The 21,110-nt window shown below is 49.6% G+C and overlaps 1 long non-coding RNA gene across 2 annotated transcripts; it reads right to left on the reverse strand.

Annotated features, from left to right (window-relative positions):
• Positions 1-529: 529 nt before the first annotated feature.
• On the reverse strand, positions 530-3,120 carry LOC120375421. 2 transcript variants are annotated; one of them, XR_005586546.1, is made up of 4 exons: positions 2,983-3,120; positions 2,481-2,567; positions 1,318-2,364; positions 530-1,022 (listed from the first exon to the last, which is right to left on the reverse strand). It is a non-coding gene; the product is annotated as an uncharacterized LOC120375421 (long non-coding RNA). The 2 variants fall into 2 exon arrangements; XR_005586545.1 differs by lacking the exon at positions 2,481-2,567.
• Between the last annotated feature and the right edge of the window lie 17,990 nt (positions 3,121-21,110).

Consider the following 21,110-nt stretch of genomic DNA (forward strand, 5'->3'; position numbering starts at 1 on the left):
TATTTTACTAAAGAAAGGGTGACCGCCCTGTAATCAGGATTCAGGCCCCTTTTCTCCTGTCTACATTGGCCCTCTTAATGGCACCCAACATAGTCACTCTGGAGAGCAGATTCTGGCCCCTCCCCAGCCACAGAGCCCCGTACCCAAGGACGAAGCACACGGCCTCTTAAGAAAACTACAGCAAGTACAGATGAGGAACAGCCAGTTATGCAGAAACCCAAGGACTATTCATGTCTCCTTAGAAGGATGTCCAGGCTTCTCAGGTCCACTTCTGCATATTCTCCTCCGGCGAGGGCTCCTGGATGATACCTCTGCAAACTAATAAAGCCAAGCAAGGACCATCACTACTCAGAGCTCTATGAATGTCCTCATCCCTGCCTCCCTCTCCCATTCCCTCTATATCTGCCGGACTCAATGAACAGAGACTGAGTCAACATCCACAGACACTGCTCCACTCTAGCGCCCACTATCCTGCATGATTTTCATCCTCTCCTACTTGTTCATAGCTCCCGAGACCAAGCCTGTGGGGATGCACACCTAGCACTCCTGCCCCTGTTCTATTAAGGGAGACAGCACAAGGAGAGGCAAGGACAGAGACAGAGAGAGAAAGAGTGTTGGCCAACACACTAGAGAAGAGAGAGAAACACAGGAGAAAGGCAAGTAACTCACCATCTGGAGTCATCCTCCTGGATCCAACCTTCTCCTACAGAGGACACACTGCTTGTGAACAGAGAAATGACAAGCCCCTGAAAATGGGGACCTTGTCTCCCTTGTATCCCCAGCTAGTCAGGAAACTCTGACAAACCAGCCCTAACTAACAGGGTGTCTGTACCTGGAGTCAGATGGGCTGTTAACAGAACCCTCAGCAAAACAGACACTTATCTCACTGACAGTGGCATCTGCTGGGCTCCCAAATGAACGGCTCTTGTCTGGCATGAACAATGCTCACAGGCTCGCTGCTCTCACTCACTTTCCATTGCATGAGGGCAGTAGACTCTGACATGTGACATTTTTCCTTAGTACTAAACCCAGCAGAGGAGAGAAAAAAACAAACAAATTAGTAACTCCATCTGCAAGGTCACGTAGTCTCTTCATCTCCCATATCCCACGGCTCCGCCATCAAACCATCTCCTATTACTACTTTACATCTGCAATTAGAAGGGATCCATTGTAACTGCACCCAAAATAGTCTCTTTGCTCAGTAGACTCTTGTCCCTTCCCCAGCCTTAATACCACAGTGTCCTGTACCCAGCGAGGAAGCACAAGGCCTGTGAAGTAAACTACAGCGAGTACAGATAAGGAATTGAAAACACTGACCTCTTACTCACAACCAGTTGTTCAGAAGGCAGAAAGCTGAGGACTGTTCATGTCTCCTTAGAAGGATGTCCAGGCAGTTCAGGTCCACTTCTGACAGCTTCTTCTCCAACTGAGACTCCTGGACAATTCCTCTGCAAACTAATAAAGGCAAGCAAGAACTATCACTACACCAGTGGTTCTCAACCTTTTGTACTGATGATCCCTTTTACATAGAAAGCTTCTACGTGTGACCCACCTCTTATAAATTAAAAAGACTTTTTGTACATTCAACACCATTATAAATGCTGGAAGCCAAGTGATGTTTAGGATGGAGGATGACATTTCACAACCCCCCAAATAACAACCTTGCGGCCCCGACGGGACCTAAACCCCAGTTTGAGAACTCCTGCACTACATAGAGCCCAATTAAGGCCCTCTTCCCTGCTTCACTTTCAATCTGTCTTAGCCCCACAACACCAACAGTCACCGCTCCAGTCTCGCACCGACTGCCCTGCATGATTTTCGTCCCCTCCTACTTCTTTATGGCTCCCAAGACAACCTGTGGGGATGCACACCTAGCTCGCCTGCCGATATCCTAAGAAGGGAGACAGCACAAGGAAAGGCAAGGACAGATTGAGAAAGAGTGTTGACCAACACACTACAGGGGAGAGAGAGAGAGAAACAGGAGAGAAAGGCAAGCAATTCACCACGTGGGCTCATTCTCCTAGATGCAACCTTCTGCTGCGTAGGACACACTGCTCCTGGCCAGAAAACTGAGCAGCCCCTAAAAATGGCGATCTTCTCTCTCTCTCAAAACCACAGCTAGTCAGGAACCTTTTCTTACAAACACAGCCTCAGCAAACAGGGCATCCCTTTCAGGAGCAAGGTGGGCCGTGAGCAGAGCAATCACCAAAACAGACACTTATCTCATTGACAGTGATGACTGGTCCATTCCCAGTTGGACCGCTTTTTCAAGGCATCAATAATTCTCACAGTCCCATCACTCTCGCTCGCTTTCCATCGCATGAGGGCAGTAGACTCTGACTTGTCACTTCTTTTCCCTTAGTACTAAATCCAGCAGAAAAACAAGTCCGTCACCATCTCAATTGGCAACGTTGGGGAGCCGCTTCTTTTTGCCTCTCCCACATGGTGGGGCTCTGCCCTGAACCCTCCTCCCATCACACCTTTAGGACTACAAGTAGAAAGCCCCCCTTGCGACGACACCTGAAATAGTCACTCTGCACAGATGACTCTGGTCAGACACACCAAACCTGTGGGGAAAACACATAGAAATTGTGCTTCTTTTTGGCTTGTAATTTATTGCTTCTTGTAGCTTTTTGCTTCCAGCAAGCACGGACAAGGAGGAGCAAAGGGGAGGGCTAGTTGAGGTGCACAGCGGGCCCACCACAATCCCAGACTGCACGCCAGGGGAGATCTAGTCATTGAGTGTTGGGGTTCTTAGGGATTGGCTTGTTTTGGCCTTGTTTTCAAATGGGTTTATCTTGATTTTTGGCTTATTGTCAAAGTCGGGGTGCTTATTTCCCCAGTGAAAGTTAGCAATTGTGACTCTGGTCCCTTCCCCAGCCTTAATCCCAAAGAGCCCCACACCCAACAAGGAAGCAAACAAAAAGTGTGAAGAAAATCAAAGCAAGTACAGATGAGGAATTCCAAGCACTGACCACTTACCCACAGCCAGTTATGCACGAGGCAGAAAGCTGAGGACTGTTCATGTCTCCTTAGAAGAATGTCCAGGCTCCTCAGGCCCACGTCTGCCAATTTTTCCTCCGGCTGCTGCTCCTGGACAATTCCTCTGCAAGTGCAGCAAATAAGCCAACCAAGAGCCCTCATTACAAAAAATTCAATTGGTGCATGAAATCTTGCCCTCATCCCTGCCTCCCACATCAGCCCCACTAGAGCAGAGACTCAGTCAACACCCACATTCACCGCTTCACTCTAGCGCCCACTGCCCTGCATCGTTTCGGTCCCCTACTTGTTCATAGCTTACAAGACCTAGCCTGTGGGGATGCACAACTAACACACCTGCCCATGTCCTACCAAGGAAGACAGCACAAGAGGAGGCAAGGACAGAGAGAGAGAGAGAGAGAGAGAGAGAGAGAGAGACACACAAAGAGACAGAGTGTGTGTTGGCCAACACATTAGAGGAGAGAGAGAGAGAGAGAGAAAAACATGGGAGGGAGTCAAGAAATTCACCAGATGGAGTCATTCCCCTGGATCTAATATGCTGCGGAGGACACTCTGGTCCTGGCCAGAGACATGAGCAGTCCCTGAAAACGGGGACATCGTCTCCCTTGTAACCACAACTAGTCAGGAACCTTTTCTTACAAACCCAGCCCCAGCTAACGGGGCGTCCCTACCGGGAGCACGATGGGCCTTGAGCAGAGCAATCACCGAAGACGACACTTATCTCATTGAGAGTGGTGGTGGTTCCACTACCAGATGGATGCCTTCTGCGTCGCATCAACGCCGCTTGCAGACTCATTGCTCTTGCTCTCTTTCCACTGCAAGAGGGCAGTAGACTCTGGCCTGTGACTTTTCTCTTGCTACTAAACCCACCACAAGGGGGAAAAACAAATCAGTTACCCTTTCAGTCAGCAACTTTGGGTAGGCTCTTATTTTCCCCTCCCGCACACAGTGGGGCTCCACCCTCAACCCTATTCCCATTACACCGGTAGGACTACAATAGAAAGCACCCCTTGCAATGACACCCGAAATAGTCACTTTGCACAGCAGACTCTGGTCTCACACACCAAATCTCAAGGGGGGAAATAAAACATAGAAATCGGGCTTGTTTTTGGCCTGTAGCTTATTGCTCGTTGTAGCTTGCTGCTTCCGGCAAGCAGGGGCAAAGGGGGGAGAGAGTCAGGGGTGCACAGCGGACCCACCACAGTCCCAGACTGCACGCCAGGAGAGATCTAGTCATTGAGTGTTGGGGTTCTTAGGAATTGGCTTGTTTTGGCCTTATTGGAAATAGGATTCGCTTGATTTTTGGAATATTGTGAATTCAGGGTTCTTATCTACCCAGTGAAAGTTGGCAAGTATGACTCTGGTCTCTTCCCCAGCCTTAATCCCACAGTGCCCCATACCAAACAAGGAAGGAAACGGCCTATGAAGAAAATTACAGTGAGTACAGATGAGGAATTCCAAGCACTCACCGCTTACTCACAGCCAGTTAGGCAGAAACCTGAGGACTGTTGAGGTCTCCTTAGAAGGATGTCCAGGCTGCTCACGGCCACTTCTGCATATTCTCATCCGGTGAGGGCTCCTGGATGATTCCTCTGCAAACTAATAAAGTCAAGTAAGTACCATCACTGCACACAGCACTACTGGTGCATTTAATATTGCCCTCATCCCTGCCTCCCTCTCCCATCCCATCTACATCCGCTCGACTCGATGGACAGAGACTGAGTCAACATCCACAGACACCGCTCCACTGTAGCGCCCAATACCCTGCATGATTTTCATCTCCTCCTATTTGTTCATAGCTCCCGAGATCTAGCCTGTGGGGATGCACACCTAGCACTCCTATCTGTGTCCTATGAAGGGAGACAGCACAAGAAGAAGCAAGGACAGAGACAGAGTGAGAGAGAAACAGAGTGTGTGTTGGCCAACACATTAGAGGAGACAGAGAGAGAAAAAAAACATGGGAGGGAGTCAAGAAACTCAAGAGCTGGAGTCATCCCCCTGGATCCAACACTCCCCTCCTGGCCAGAGAAATGACCAGCCCCTGAAAATGGGGACCTTGTCTCCTTCATAACCACTAGTTAGGAACCTTTTCTTACAAACCCAGACCTTGCTAATGGGGCGTCCCTACCAGGAGCTGAGCCGTGAGCAGAGCAATCACCAAACCAGACACTTATCTCAGTGACAGTGGCCTCTGCTCAACTCCCAGCTGGACAGCTCTTGCCTGGCATCCAAAATGCTTGCAATCTCATCACTCTCACTCGCTTTCCGTAACATGAGGTGACCAGACGCTGACCTTCCACTTCTTTTCTCTTGGTCCTGAATCCAGCACAAGGGGGTCGAGGAGAAACAAACGAGTTAGCATCTCAGTTGGCAACATCACATAAGTTTTTCTCCCATTTACCGCAGCCCAGACCTCCACCCATAACCCTTCTTCCGTTACACCTTCAAGACCACAACTAGAAAGCAGCCTGTTGCACGTACACTCAAAACAGCCACTCTGCATAGGAGACTTGTGCCTTTCCCTCCTCTTAACCCCACAGAGCCATGTACCCGACCAGGAACAAAACTGGAACGAGAACAGATGAGGAATTCGAAGCACCGACCGCTTACTCACAGCCAGTTATGTGGAAGGCAGAAAGATGAGGACTGTTAATCTGTGCTTAGAAGGATGTCCAGGCTGCCCAGGTCCACATCTGCTAGTTTCTCCTCCTGCTGCTGCTCCCCGATGATTTCTCTGCAAGTGTATCAAATAAGCCAAGCAAGAGCCATCGCTACACAAAATACAATTGATGCGTGAAATCTTGCTCTCATCCCTGCCTCCCTCTCCCATCCCATCCACATCAGCCCCACTAGAGCAGAGACTCAGTCAACAACCACAGTCACCGCTCCACTCTAGCGCCCACTGCCCTGCATCATTTTGGTCCCCTACTTGTTCATAGCTCACAAGACCTAGCCTGTGGGGATGCACACCTAACACACCTGCCCGTGTCCTACTAAGGGAGACAGCACAAGGACAGGCAAGAACAGAGAGAGAGAGAGAGACAGTGTGTGTTGGCCAACACAGAGGAGAGAAGAGAAAAACATGGGATGGAGTCAAGAAACTCAACAGCTGGAGTCATCCTCCTCGATCCAACCTTCTGCTGCGTAGGACACACTGTTTGTGGACAGAGAAAAGAGCAGCCCCTGAAAATGGGGACCTTGCCTCCCTCGTAACCACAGCAGGTCAGGAATCTTTTCCTACAAACCGAGCCCCAGCTAATGACAACTCTCAGCCTGGAGGCAGGTGGGCTGTTACCGGAGTCCTCCCCAAACCAGACACTTATCTAACTGATGGTGATGGCTGCTCCACTCCCAGATCGACGGCATCGCCATAGCCTGGCATCAACAACGCTTGTGGTCTTCCGGCTCTTGGTGCTTTCCACCTCACAACGGGGGTGGGCTCTTACCCTTCACTTCTTTCTCCGTGGTACTAAGCACAACAGAAGAGGGGGAAAAAAGTTGTCATCGGAATCTGCAGTGTTGTGTACGTGGTTGTTCTCCCATCTCCCATTACACCTTTATAGCTCCATGGAGTCATGAAGAATCCCCTAGCTACCACCTGAGCTGGAACAAGAGCTATACCAGGGAAAGAATTGTGCCCAAGCCTGGATGGGGTCCAGTCTGAGGAAAAACTTACTGAAGCATCTCTGAGGGTGAGATTATCTGTGTTCAGTTTGATTAGACATAGATTTGCGCTTTTTAATTCGCTTGGTGACTCACTTTGTTCAGTCTGTTACTATTTGGAACCACTTAAATCCTACTTTCCGTATTGATAAAATCACTTTTTACTTATTAATTAACCCAGAGTTAACCTGGAGGGGGGGCAAACAGCTGTGCATCTCTCTCTATCAGTGTTATAGAGGATGAACTATTTATGAGTTTACTCCCTATAAGCTTTATGCAGAGTAAAACGGATTTATTTGTGTTTGTACACCATTGGGACTTGGGCATCTGAGTGCTAAAGACAAGCACACTTCTGTGAGCTGTTTTCAGGTAAACCTGCAGCTTTGGGGCAAGTAATTCAGACCCTGGGTCTATGTTGGAGCAGATGGGAGTATCTGGCTCAGCAAGAGAGGGTGCTGGAGTCCTGAGCTAGCAGGGAAAGCAGGGGCAGAGGTAGACTTGGCACATCAGTTGGCAGCTCCCGGGGGAGGGGGGTGTCTGTGATCCAACCCATCACATGGGCCGTCACTGCCCCAAGTTCTATTGGTGTGTGAGATGCCGCCCTCCCTCTCCCACCCACCGTACATCAGCCCCACTTGATGAACAGAGTCAGAGTCAACTCCTACAGTCACCCCCACCACTACCAATGGAGGATCTAGTACCCATCATGCTTCTCTTCCCCCTCCCAATGCCCCAGTGGGATGCAGGCTCTCCAGCCCTAGACTGTGAGCATCCACCATTGCCCATGTTCTATGCAAGGAGACAAGGAGAGAGACAGAAAGAGAGAGCGCGCACATGTTGGCCAACATATGAGAGCAGAGATACACATACAGGAAGGAGGCAAACTCAGCACCTGTAGTCACCTTCCTGGCTCTCCACAAAAAGAGTTATCGCACTTTGGGAAGACTCCATAGCACCTGACAATTCCTTGAGAGGGCACAAAGGATTCCCCCGAGCTTATCGTGCCCCCGTGAGATGCTGAGACCTTTCCTCAGGGGCCCTCCCCATACTCACAAATTCTCTCCACTGACAAGAGTATTTGCAGCCCTCCCTCAATACTGAACTTCAGCAAGTTTCCATTTGCTCTTACTCTGCAGATCATTGTCCGGCTTCCATCCCTAGGGATGGGCTCCGGGTGGCTGTTCCTTCTTTGGTCTCTGCCACAGGTTGGCCGATCTCTCATCTGACCGATCTCAGTACGGCTGAAAAGAGAAAGAGAGAACACTTGTAAGCTAGGTCACCACTTGAGCATGGAAGAACAACGGACACACGTCACTGGCTGCTGCTCCCTCCTTCTTTATTCTTCTTCAGCTTACCCAGGGCCTAAAATACTCACCACTCCTAAGGAGCTACAGCCCTCCAGGAAAGGGACAATCGCAGAGCTGGACCTTCCCATGGATAGGAGAAACATCTCTCTGCTCTCCATGAGGCACCTCACTCTGCAGATACTGGATAGAGAAATATAATTTCACAAAAACACGCACCTGCTCCTCCAACATTACAAGAGCACTCCTCGGCTCCACTGCAAAGTGAAACAGCTAGATTGTGCACGTCTGCTTCCTGCAGATGCTCCGCTGCCCTGGAGCAGCCCTCTGCAAGAACAGCAAACCACCTATGGAAGAGCCATCACTGCCAAAAACACTACAAGTGCACAAGACCTTCCAGTACCTGCCTCCACTCTCACACCCACTTCCCTGCATTATTTTCGTCCTCTCCTACTTCGCCATGCTTCCCGAGACCTGGCCTCTGGGGATACACAGCTAACTCACCTGCCTGTGTGCAATGAAGTGAAACAGCAGAAAAAGAGGCAAGGACAGACTGACAGAGTGTGTTGGCCAACGCTAGAGAAGAGAGAGAGAAAGAAAGAAACACGGGAGGAAGGCAAGCAACTCGCCACCTGGAACCTACCTTTTCCGCAGAGGACACATCGCTTGTCAGCAGACAAATGAGCAGACCCTGAAAATGGGGACCCAGTCTCCCTCATAACCACAGCTAGCCATGAACATTTTGTTACAAACCCAGGCCCAACTAACAAGACGTCCCTACCTGGAGCCAGGTGGGCCGTGAGCAGAGCTCTCACCAGAACAGACACTTATCTCACTGACAGCAGTAGCTGCTCCGCTCCCAGATGCATGGCTAATGCTTGATTTCGACAATGCTCGTGGTCTCGTCGCTCTCGCTCACTTTCCATCGCATGAGGACAGTAGACTCTGACCATGACTTCTTTTTCCTTGGTACTAATCTCAGCAGATGGAGGGAAACAAAAAAAAAATAGCATCTCCAACTGCAATGTCACTTAGTCTCTTCATTTCACGTCTCCCGTATCCCAGCCCTCTGCCCTCAACCCATCTCCCTTTACTACTTTACAATTGCAACTGGAAGGCACCCATTGTAAAGGCACCCATAAAAACATAAGAATGGCCAAACTGGCTCAGACCAACGATCCATCCAGCCCAGTATCCTGGCCATTGCCAGGTGCCCCAGAGGGTATTAACCCAATGGGTAATGATCAAGTGATCTCTGTCCTGCAATCCATCTCCACCCTCTGACAAACAGAGGCTAGGGACATCATTCCTTACCCATCCTGGCTAATAGCCATTAATGGACCTAACCTCTACGAATTTATCCAGTTCTCTTTTAAACCCTGTTATAGTCCTGGCCTTCACAACCTCCTCAGGCAAGGAGTTCCACAAGTTGACTGTGCGCTGCGTGAAGAAGAACTTCCTTTTATTTATTTTAAACCTGCTGCCCATTAATTTCATTTGGTGGCCCCTAGTTCTTATATTTACTTCCCATAATATATTTTTCCTTATTCACTTTTTCCACACCTCTCGTGATTTTATATACCTCTATCATATGCCCCCTTAATCTCCTCTTTTCCAAGCTGCAAAGTCCTAGCCTCTTTAATCTCTCCTCATATGGGATCCATTCTGAACCCCTAATCATTTTAGTTGCCCTTCTCTGAACCTTTTCTAATGCCAGTATATCTTTTTTGAGATGAGGAGACCACATCTGCACCCAGTATTCAAGATGTGGGAGTACCATGGATTTATATAAGGACAGTAAGATATTCTCTGCCTTATTCTCTATTCCTCTTTTAACGATTCCAAAGATCCTGTTTGCTTTTTTGACTGCCGCTACACACTGCGTGGACATCTTCGGAAAACTATCCACGATGACCCTAAGATCTCTTTCCTGATTAGTTGTAGCTAAATTAGCCCCCATCACATTGTATGTATAGTTGGGGTTGTTTTTTCCAATGTGCATTACTTCACATTTATCCACATGAAATTTCATTTGCCATTTTGTTGCCCAATCACTTAGTTAAATCCAATGAACACTGTGAAGAACTTCAAAAAGTTCCCATAAACTATCTTGAGCAGTTTAGTATCATCTGCAATCTTTGCCACCTCACCTTTCTCCAGATTATTTATGAATAAGTTGAATAGGATTTGTCCTAGCATTGACCCTTGGGGAACACAACTAGTTACCCCTCTCCATTATGAAAATTTACCATTAATTCCTACCCTTTGTTCCCTGTCTTTTAAGCAGTTCTCAATCCATGAAAGGATCTTCACTCTTTTCCAATGATTTACGTAAGGTGGTGAAGGACCTTATCAAAGGCTTTCTGGAAATCTAAGTACACTTTGTTCAGGAGATTCTTGTCCCTTCCCCAGCCTTAATCCCAGAGTCTCGTAACAAACGAGGAAGCACACGGCCTGTGAAGAAAACTACAGCGAGTAGAGGTGAGGAATTGAAAGTGCTCACCTCTTACTCACAGGCAGTTATGCAAAAAGCAGAAAGATGAGGAATATTCATGTCTCCTTAAAAGGATGTCCAGACTGCTGAGGTCCACTTCTGCATATTCTCATATAGCTGGGGCTCCTGGATGATTCCTCTGCAAACTAATAAAGTCAAGTAAGTACCATCACTACACAGAGCTCTATTAGTGCATTTAATCTTGCCCTCATGCCCGCCTCCCTCTCCCGTCCCATCTACATCAGCCCCACTTGATGAACAGTAACCAAGTCAACATCGACAGCCTACACTCCACTCTAGTGCCCATTACCCTGCATGATTTTCATCCCCTCTTACTTGTTCATAGCTCCCGAGACCTAGTTTGTGGGGATGCACATGTAGCACACCTGCCCGTGTGCTATGAGGGGAGACAGCACAAGGAGAGGCAAGGACAGAGGGAGAGAGAAAGAGTGTTGGCCAACACACTAGAGAAGAGACAGAGAGAGAAAGAGCAAGGCAAGAAACTCACCAGCTGGATTCATCCCCCTGGATCCAACCTTCTGCTGCAGAGGACACACTGCTTGTGAACAGACCAATAACCAGCCCCTGAAAATGGGGACCTTGTCTCGCTCATAACAGCAGCTAGTCAGGAATCTTTTCTTACAAACCCAGCCCAAGCTAATGGGGCATCCCTACCTGGAGCCAGGTGGGCCATGAGCAGATCCCTCACCAAACCAGACATTTATCTCACTGACAGCAGTGGCTGCTCCGCTCCCAGATGTACAGCTAATGCCTGATTTCGACAATGATCGCGGTCTCGCTGGTCTCGCTTTCCTTCGCATGAGGACAGTAGACTGATACGTGACTTCTTTTCCCTTGGTACTAAACCCCACACAAGGAGAAAAACAAGCAAGTTACCATCTCAGTAGGCAAATGTCACATTGGCTCTTCTTTTCGGCTCTCCCATACGGGGGAGCTCTGCCCTCAACACTCTTCCCATTACACCTTTAGCATTACAGCCAAAAAGCAGCCCTTGCAACAGCACCCGACATAGTCACTCTGCGTAGCAGACTCTGGCCCCTCCCCAGCCTTAATACCACAGAGCCCCGCACCCAACAAGGAGACACAGTGAAGAATACTACACCGAGTATAGATGAGGTATTCCACTAGCACCGACCGCTTACTCACAGCCAGTTATGCAGGAGGCAGAAAGCTGAGGACTGTTCATGTCTGCTTAGTAGGATGTTCAGGTCCACTTTTGAGAGTCTCTCCTCCAGATAGCGCTCCTGGACAATTCCTCTACCAGTACAGTTGCAAAAGCCAAGGGTGAGTAAGCATTACACAAAGTTCTGAAGGTATGTGAAATCTTGCCCTAATCTCTGCCTCCCTCTCTCATTTGGTCTACATCAGCCCCAGGCGATGATTAAAGACCAAGTCAACACTGACAGACATTGCTCCACTGTGGCACCCACTAATATGCATGATTTTCATACCCTTCTAAGTCTTCGTGGGTCCCAAAGACAGACTGTGTGGATGCACACCTAGCACCCTTTTCCCGCATCCTACATAGGGAGACAGCACCAGGAAAGGCAAGGAAGGGAGAGTGAAAGAGCGAGAGTGTTGGCCAACACAATAGAGAAGACAGAGAAACATGGGCGGAAGGCAAGTAACTCGACACCTGGAGTCATCCTCTAGATGCTACCTTCTGCTGCGTAGGACACACTGCTCCTGACCAGAGGAATCATCAGCCCCTGAAATTGGGAACCTTGTCTCTCTTACAACCACAGCTAGTAAGGAACCTTTTCTTACAAACCCAGCCCTAGCTAACGGGGCATCCCTACCAGCATCAACGTGGGCCATGAGCAGAGCCCTCACCAAAACAGACAGACACTTATCTCACTGACAGTGACGGCTCTTCTGCTGCCAGATGGTTGATGCCACGGAAAAGCCGTCCATGCTCACGTTCTCATCGCTCTCGCTCGCTTTCCATCACATGAGGGCAGTAGACTGGCACATGACTTCTTTTTCTTTGGTACCAAAACCAGCAGAGGAGGGAAAAACAAAAAAAAAATAGCATCTCCATCTGCAATGTCGTGTAGTCTCTTCATTTCCCATCTCCCGTATCCCAGGGATTCGCCCTCAACCCATCTCCCATTACTGCTTTACAACTGCAAGTCGAAGATACCCATTGTAACGGCACCCAAAATAGTCACTTTCTCAGGAGACTCTGGCCACTCCCTAGCCTTAATCCCACAGAACCTTGTACCCAATGAGGAAGCACACGGCCTGTGAATAAAAGTACAGCGCTTACTCACAGCGATTTATGCAGGAGGCATAAAGCTGAGGACTGTTCATGTCTGCTTAGAAGGATGTTCAGGCGGATCAGCTTCACTTCTGAGAGTCTCTCCTCTGGGTAGAGTTCCTGGACAATTCCTGTACCAGCGCAGCTGCAAAAGCCATGCATGATCCAGCATTACATACAGTTGTGAAGGTGTGTGAAATCTTGCCCTCATCTCTCGCTCCCTCTCCCATTCCATTTACATCAGCCCCACATGATGAACACAGAGCGACTCAAAACCGACAGTCTCCAATCCACTCTCATCCCTTCTACCCCACAATTTTTGTCCCCTCCTACTTCATTACTCCCGAGACCCAAGCCTGTGGGGAGCACACCTGCCCATATGCCATGAAGCAAGACAGCGCAAAATGAGGCAAGGACAGATTCAGAGAGAGCGTGTTGGCCAACACACAGAGAAAAGAGAGAGAGAGAGATTAACACGGGAGGAAGGCAAGCAACTCCTCACCTGGAATCATCCTCCTGGATCCAAGCTTTTCTGCAGAGGACACACCGCTTGTGAACAGGGAAATGAGCTGATGCTGAAAATGGGGACTTTGTCTCCCACATATCCACAGCTCGTCAGGAACATTTTGTTACACACCGAGCCGTAGCTAACTGGGCATCCGTACCTGAAGCCAAGTGGGAAGTGAGCAGAGCCCTCACCTAACAAGACACTTCTCTCACTGACGGTGATGGCTGCTCGGCTCCAAGCTGGACGGCTCTTGCCTGGCATCAGTAATGTTCGCTGTCTCCCCGCTCTTACTTGCTTTCCATCGCATGAGGGGAGCGGACTCTGACCCTCCACTTCTTTTCCCTTGGTACTAAACCCAGCACAAGGGGAGAAAACAAATCAGTTACCATCTCAGTCAGCAACATGCATAGTTTTTTCTTCTCGCATCTACCGCACCCCAGGGCTCCATCCTCAACCCTCCTCCAATTACAGCTTTAGCACTACAACTAAAAAGCAGCCCACTGCACCTACATCCAAAATACTCACTCTGCACAGGAGACTTGTACCTCTCCCTCATCTGAATCCCACAGAGCACCGTGTTCAACGAGGAAATTCACAGCCTCTGAACAAAACTGAAGCCACTACAGATGAGGGATTCCAAACACCGACTGCTTAGTTAGAGTCACATGCTTAACAGCCTCACCTGACTCTTAGCAGGTTAATTGGAGTCAGGTGTTCTCATTAGCCTGGAGCAGCCCCTGCTGTGGTCACTCAGGGAACAGAAAACTACTTACCCAGAGGCAGGTTTATCTCCCTTCTACTATTCTGCTGTTCCCAACTGGCCTGGGTCTATCACAGCAGATACTGGATAGAGAGAGATTTCACAAAAACACACACCTGCTCCTCGAATATCATGACAGCACTCCTTAGCTCCACTGCCAAGTGAAAAACATCTAGATTGTGCAGGTCTGGTTCCTCCAGATGCTTCTCCTCTGTCTGGGGCAGCTCCATTGGCCTTGAGCAGGCCTCTGCAAGAGCAGCAAACCACCTATGGAAGAGCTATCACTGTCCAACATGCTACCGTGCTAGATATTTTACAATACCTGCCTCCACTCTCGCACCCACGACCCCACATGATTTTCATGCCCTCCTACTTCTTCCTGGCTCCCGAGACCTAGCCTGTGGGGATCCACACCTACCCGTGTCCTATAAAGGGAGAAAGCACAGGGAGAGGCAATGACACAGAGAGAGAAAGAGTGTGTGTTGGCCAACACAGTACAGAAGAGAGAGAGAGAAAGAGGGAGGGAGGGAGGGAGGGAGGGAAGGAGAGAAACGCAAAAGAAGGGGAAGGAACTCGCCAGCTTGAGGCATCCCCCTGGATCCAACCTTCTCTTGTGGAGGACACACTGCTTGCGGATGGAAAAATGAGCAGCTCCTGAAAACGGGGACCTTGTGTCCCTCGTATCCACAGCTAGTCAGGAACCTTTTCTTACAAACCCAGCCCCAGCTAACAGGGTGTCTCTAGCTGGAGTCAGATCAGCTGTGAGCAGAACCCTCAGCAAAACAGACACTTTTCTCAGTGACAGTAGCATCTCCTCGGCTCCCAGATGTATGGCTCTTGCCTGGCCTGAACAATGCTCACAGGCTCGCTGCTCTCACTCACTTGCCATCGCATGAGGACAGTAGACTGACGTGTGACTTCTTCCTTGGTACTAAACCCAGCAGAGGGGAGAAAAAGAAAAAAAAATAGCATTTCCGTCTGCAATGTCGCGTAGTCTCTTCATTTCACATCTCCTGTATCTCACAGCTCCGCCCTCAAACCATCTGCCGTTACTACTTTACACCTGCAACTAGAAGGGACCCATTGTATCTGCACCCAAAATGGTCACTTTGCTCAGGAGACTCCTGTCCCTTCCCCAGCCTTAATACCACTGTGCCCGGTACCCAACGAGGAAGCACATGGCCTGTGAAGAAAACTACAGCAAGTACAGATAAGGAATGGACAGCACTGACCACTTACTCACAGGCAGTTGTTCAGAAGGCAGAAAGCTGAGGACTGTTCATGTCTCCTTAGGATGTCCAGGCTGCTCAGATCCACTTCTGCCAGTTTCTCCTTGGGCTGGGGCTCCTGGACAATTCCTCTGCAAGCGCAGCTGCAAAAGCCAAGCATGAGCCATAACTACACACAGCTCTATTGGTGCTTGAAATCTTGGCCTCATCCCTGCCTCCCTCTTCCATCCCATCTACATCAGCCCCACTCGACGAACAGAGAGCGAGTTAACACCAACAGTCACCGCTCCACTTTAGCGCCTACTGCCCAACATGGTTTTCGTCCCCTCCTACTACTCCAGGGCTTCCAAGACCTAACCTGTGGGGATGCACACCTAGCACACCTGCCCATGTCCTAAGAAGGGAGACAGCATAAGGAAAGGCAAGGATAGAGAGAGGGTGTGTGTTGGCCAACATACTAGAGAGAGAGAGAGAGAGAGAGGGGAAGGCAAGCAACTCTCCACCTGCAGCCATTCTCCTGGATCTAACCTTCTGCTGCAGAGGACACACTGCTCCTAGCCAGAGAACTGAGCAGTCCCTGAAAATGGGGACCTTGTCTCCCTCATAACCACTAGTCAGGAACCTTTTCCTACTAACCCAGCCCCAGCTAACGGAGCATCGCTACCAGAAGCAAGGGGGCCATGAGCAGAGCAATCACCAAAACAGACACTTATTGAGTAGCAGCAGCAGTTCCACTCCCAGTTGGACAGCTTTTCCATAGCATCAATAGCTCTCGCGGTCCAATCACTTTTGCTCACTTTCTAAAGTATGAAGGGAGTAGACTCTGACGCCTGATATATTTTCCCCTTGTGCTGGCTTTAGTACCAAGGGAAAAGAAAAGTTACCATCTAAGCAGGCAATGTCGCGTTAGCTCTTCTTTTCACCTCTCCCACACGGCGGCGCTCCGCCCTCAACACTCTTCCCATGACACCTTTAGCATTTCAGCCAAAAAGCAGCCCTTGCAACAGCACCCGACAGTCACTCTGAACAGCAGACTCTGGCCACTCCCCAGCCTTAATACCACAGAGTCCTGTACTCAATGAGGAAGCACACGACCTGTGAACAATACTAGAGCAAGTAAAGATGAGGAATTAAAAGTATAAGTTTTGAACAATTTAATACTGTAACCAGTAATGATGATTGTGAAGCTTAGTCGAGGTGGTGCAGTCAGAGGGTGGGATATTTCCCAAGGAATGCCTTACTGCTAAAATGATGAACTAGCACTCAGCTGAGCCCTCAAGGGTTAATACATTGTTGTTAATGTAATCTCACACTCTACAAGGCAGCACGAATGGAGGGAGGGGAGACAGCATGGCAGAGAGACACACCCTGTGTGTGCGTGGGGGGGGGGAAGAGAGCGAGAGATGCACATTGCCCCTTCAAGTGCGCTGACACCACTTTAAGGACATTGCCTTTTTAAGTCGATCAGGAAGTTGAGACAGCAGCTGCGGGCAGCAGGCTCTCTCCACCCTGAGCCCTGTCCTGTCCCCACTCTGCTCTAGATGGAGAAGGGGTAAGTGGGGGGCAGGAGTAGGGGGAGGGAGACACCCTGACATTAGCCCCCCTTTCCCCTCTCCCCTGCACAGCAAGCAGGAGGCTCTGGGGAGCAGCTCCAAGGCAGAGGGCAGGAGCAGCACATGGCAGTGGGGGGAGGAACTGCCGGCAATTGATAGCCTGCTGGGTGGCTGCCACACAGGGAACTTAGGGGGGTGGGAGCTGATGGGGGGCTGCTGGTCCACCCTGGTTCCAAGCCCCCCACCAGCTAGCTGAAACGGGCTGCTCTTCCTGCAAGGACTGGATAAACCAGGCAGCTGCCAAGCAACGTTATAAGGGAGCATTGCGCAATGTTACATAAGCATGTTCCCTAATTGATCAGCAACGTAACAACGTTAACCGGGGCGACTTTAAGTGAGGAGTTCAGTGCTTTGAATACAGTATCGCTTACTCACAGCCAGTTATGTGCAAGGCAGAAAGCTGAGGACTGTTAATCTCTGCTTAGAACAATGTCCAAGCTGCTCAGGTCCACGTCTGCCACCTTCTCCTTCAGCTGCTGCTCCTCCATGATTCCTCTAGAAGCACAGCTGCAAAAGCCAAGCATGAGACATCACTACATATAGCTCTATTGGTGCGTGAAATCCACTCAATGAATACAGACCCAGTAAACACTGAGTCACTGCTCCACTCTCGCACCCACTGTCCAGCATGATTTTCATCCCCTCCTACTTCTTCATGGCTCCCGAGACCTAGCCTGTGGGGATGCACAGCTAGCACCACTGCCCATGTCCTATGAAGGGAAACAGCACAAGGAGAGGCAAGGACAGAGAGAGAGAGAGAGAGAGAGAGGGGGAGACAGACAGACAGAGTGTTGGCCAACACATTAGAAGAGAGAGAGGAAAAAAAAACCACAGGAGGAAGGCAAGAAACTGGAGTTATCCCCTTGGATTGAACCTACTGCTAGCAGGGCCGGCTCCAGGTGTTTTGCCGCCACAAGCAGCCAAAAAAAATAAATAAATAAATAAAATAAAGCTGCGATCGCAATCTGTGGCAATTCAGCAGGAGGTCCTTTGCTCCTAGTGAGGGACCCTTCGCCGAATTGCTGCCGAATACCTCAAAGTGCCGCCCTGCTCAGGAGTTGCTGCCCCAAGCACCTGCTTGATAAGCTGGTGCCTGAAGCCAGCCCTGACTGCTAGAGAGGACACCATTTATGGACAGAGAAATGAGCAGCCCCTGAAATGGGGACCTTGTCTCCCTCCTAACCACAGCTACTCCGGAACCTTTTCCTACAAACTGAGCCCCAGCTAACAACAAGTCTCAGCCTGGAGGCAGGTGGGCCGTTACCAGAGTCCTCCCCAAACCAGACACTTATCTCACTGATGGTCACGGCTGCTCCACTTCCAGCTCGACGGCATCTGCATATCCTGGCATCAACAATGCTCGCTGTCTCACGGCTCTTGTGCGCTTTCCATCTCACAACTGGGGTGGGCTCTTACCCTTGACTTCTTTGTCTGTGTTACTAAGCACAACACAAGAGGGAAAAACAAAAGTTATCATCAGAATCTGCAATATTGTGTACTTTCTTCTTCTGCCATCTACAATTACACCTTTATAGATACAATTAAAAAAGCACACAACGCACATTCAATCTCTGGAATTCCTGGCCAGAGAACCCTGTGAAAGCCAAAAAAGAACTAGGTAAATTCATGGAGGATCAGTCTATCAATGGCTATTGGTCAGGATGGGCAGGGATGGTGCCATTATCCTCTGTTTGCCAGAAGTTGGGAATGGGCAACACAGGATGGATCACGTCTCGATTCCCTGTTCCATTCCTTCCCTCTGAAACACCTGGCATTAGCCACTGTCAGGAGACAGGACACTGGGCTACATGGATCCTTGATCTGACCAAGTACTGCCCTTCTAATGTTTGTATGTTGAGCAGCCTGTTGCACCTGCACCCAGGAGAGTCACTATGCAGAAAAGACTATTGTCTCTTCCCCTAGATGTAACCCCACAACTACTCCCAAAATAGGGAAATTCTCCTCCCACACCCAGAACAAGGAGGCAAACTTTTATAAGAAACCAAACCCACCTAAAGTGAAGCAGCCGCCTGTACTCAGCCTCTACCATGCATTTATCTTAAGCTTCAGCCGTGCTGCTAAAAGTCATGAAGTGTTATGTGCGAGGCAGAAAGCTGAGGACTGCTCATATCTGCTTAGAAAGATGTTCAGGCTGATCAGATCCACTTCTGCCAGCTTCTCCTCGGGCTGAGGCTCCTGGACACTTCCTCTGGAAGTGCACCTGCAAAACCCACGCATGAGCCATCAGTACAAAAAGTTCTATTCATGCATGAAATCTTGCCCTCATCCCTGCCTTCCTCTCCCTTCTCATCTACCTGAGCCCGACTCGATGAACAGAGATGAGTAATCAGAGTCACCACTCCACTTCAGCACCCACTGCCCCTCATGATTTTTCTCTGCTCTTCCTTTTCCATGGCTCCCAAGACCTAGCCTGTGAGGATGCACACCTAGCACCGTGCCCGTGTCCTATGAAGGGAGATGGCACAAGGAAAGGTAAGGAGAGAGAGAAAGAAAAACCATGGGTGGAAGGCAAGCAACTCACCACCTGCAGTCATCCTCCTGCATCCAACCTTCTGCTGCAGAGAACTCACCACTCCTGGCCAGAGAGCTGAGCAGCCTCTGAAAATGGGGACCTTGTGCCCTTCGTAACTACAGCTAGTCAAGAACATTTTCTTACAAACCCAGCCCCAGCTAATGTGGCGTCCCTACCAGGAGTAGGGAGGGCCGTGAGCAGAGCAAATCACCAAAACAGACACTTATCTCATTGAGAATGGCAGCTGTTCCACTCCCAGTTGGACGGCTTTTGCGTGGCATCAACAATACTTGCAGTGTCATCGCTCTCCTTCGCTTTCCATCGCATGAGGGCAGTAGATTCTGGCACATGACTTATTTTCCCTTGGTACTAAACCCAGCACAAGGGGAGAAAACAGATCAGTTACCACCTTAGTTCATAATGTCTTCTAGGCTCTTCCCTTCAACTCTCCTGCATGGCAGGGCTCCACCCTCAACCCTCTTCCCATTACACCTTTAGCACTGCAACCAAAAGCACCCCTTACAACGGCACCCGACATAGTCACTCTGCACAGCAGACTCTGGCCCCTCCCCAGCGTTAATAATACCACAGGGCCCCATACCCAACGAGGAAGCACACGGGCTGTGAAGAATACTACAGTGAGTACAGATGAGGATTTCAAAGCACTGACCTCTTACTCACAGCCAATTAAGCGGGAGGCAGGAAGCGGAGGACTATTCATGTCTCCTTAGAACAATGTCCAGGCTGCTCATGTCCACTTCTGCATATTCTCACCCAGCTAGGGCTCCTGGATGATTCCTCTGGAAACTAATAAAGCCAAGCAAGTACCATCACTACACAGAGTTCTATTGGTGTATTTAATATCTTGCCCTCATCCCTGCCTCCCTCTCTCATCCCATCTCCATCCGCCCGACTTGATAAACAGAGACTGAGTCAACACTGACAGACACCGATCCACTCTAGCGCGCACTGTCCTGCATGATTTTCATCCCCTCCTACTTGTACATAGCTCCTGAGACCTAGCCTGTGGGGATGCACACCTAGCACTCCTGCCCGTGTCCTACCAAGGGAGACGGCACAAGAGGAGACAAGGACAGACAGAGAGCGTGTGTTGGCCAACACAGAGGAGAGAGAGAGAGAAAAACATGGGAGGGAGTCAAGAAACTCACGAGCTGGAGTCATCCCCCTGGATCCAACCTTCTGCCGCAGAGGACACACTGCTTGTGGTAAGAAAAATGACCAGCCCCTGAAAATGGGGACCTTGTCTCCCTCGTAACCACTAGTTAGGAACCTTTTCTTACAAACCCAGCCCTAGCTAACGGGGTGTCCCTACCAGGAGGTGAGCCGTGAGCAGAGCAACCACGAAACCAGACACTTATCTCACTGAGAGTGGTGGCGGTTCCACTCGCAAAAGCCGTCCATCTGTATCACATCAACAATGCTCGTGGTCTCGTCGCTCTTGCTCGCTTTCCATTGTGTGAGGACAGTAGACTGACGCATGACTTCTTTTCTCTTGGTACTAAAACCAGCACAAAGGAGGTAAATAATTAAGTTACCCTTTCAGTCGGCAATGTCCAGTAGGCTTTTTTCACCTCTCCCACACAGTGGAACTCCGTCCTCAACCCTTTTCCCATTACACATTTAGGACAAAAAGTAGAAAGGACCCCTTGCAACAACCACCGAAAAAGCCACTCTGCACAGAAAAATATGCAGCAATTGGGCTTG

Source organism: Mauremys reevesii, linkage group 12 (assembly GCF_016161935.1).
Source record: "Mauremys reevesii isolate NIE-2019 linkage group 12, ASM1616193v1, whole genome shotgun sequence".
NCBI classification, from domain to species: Eukaryota; Metazoa; Chordata; order Testudines; family Geoemydidae; genus Mauremys; species Mauremys reevesii.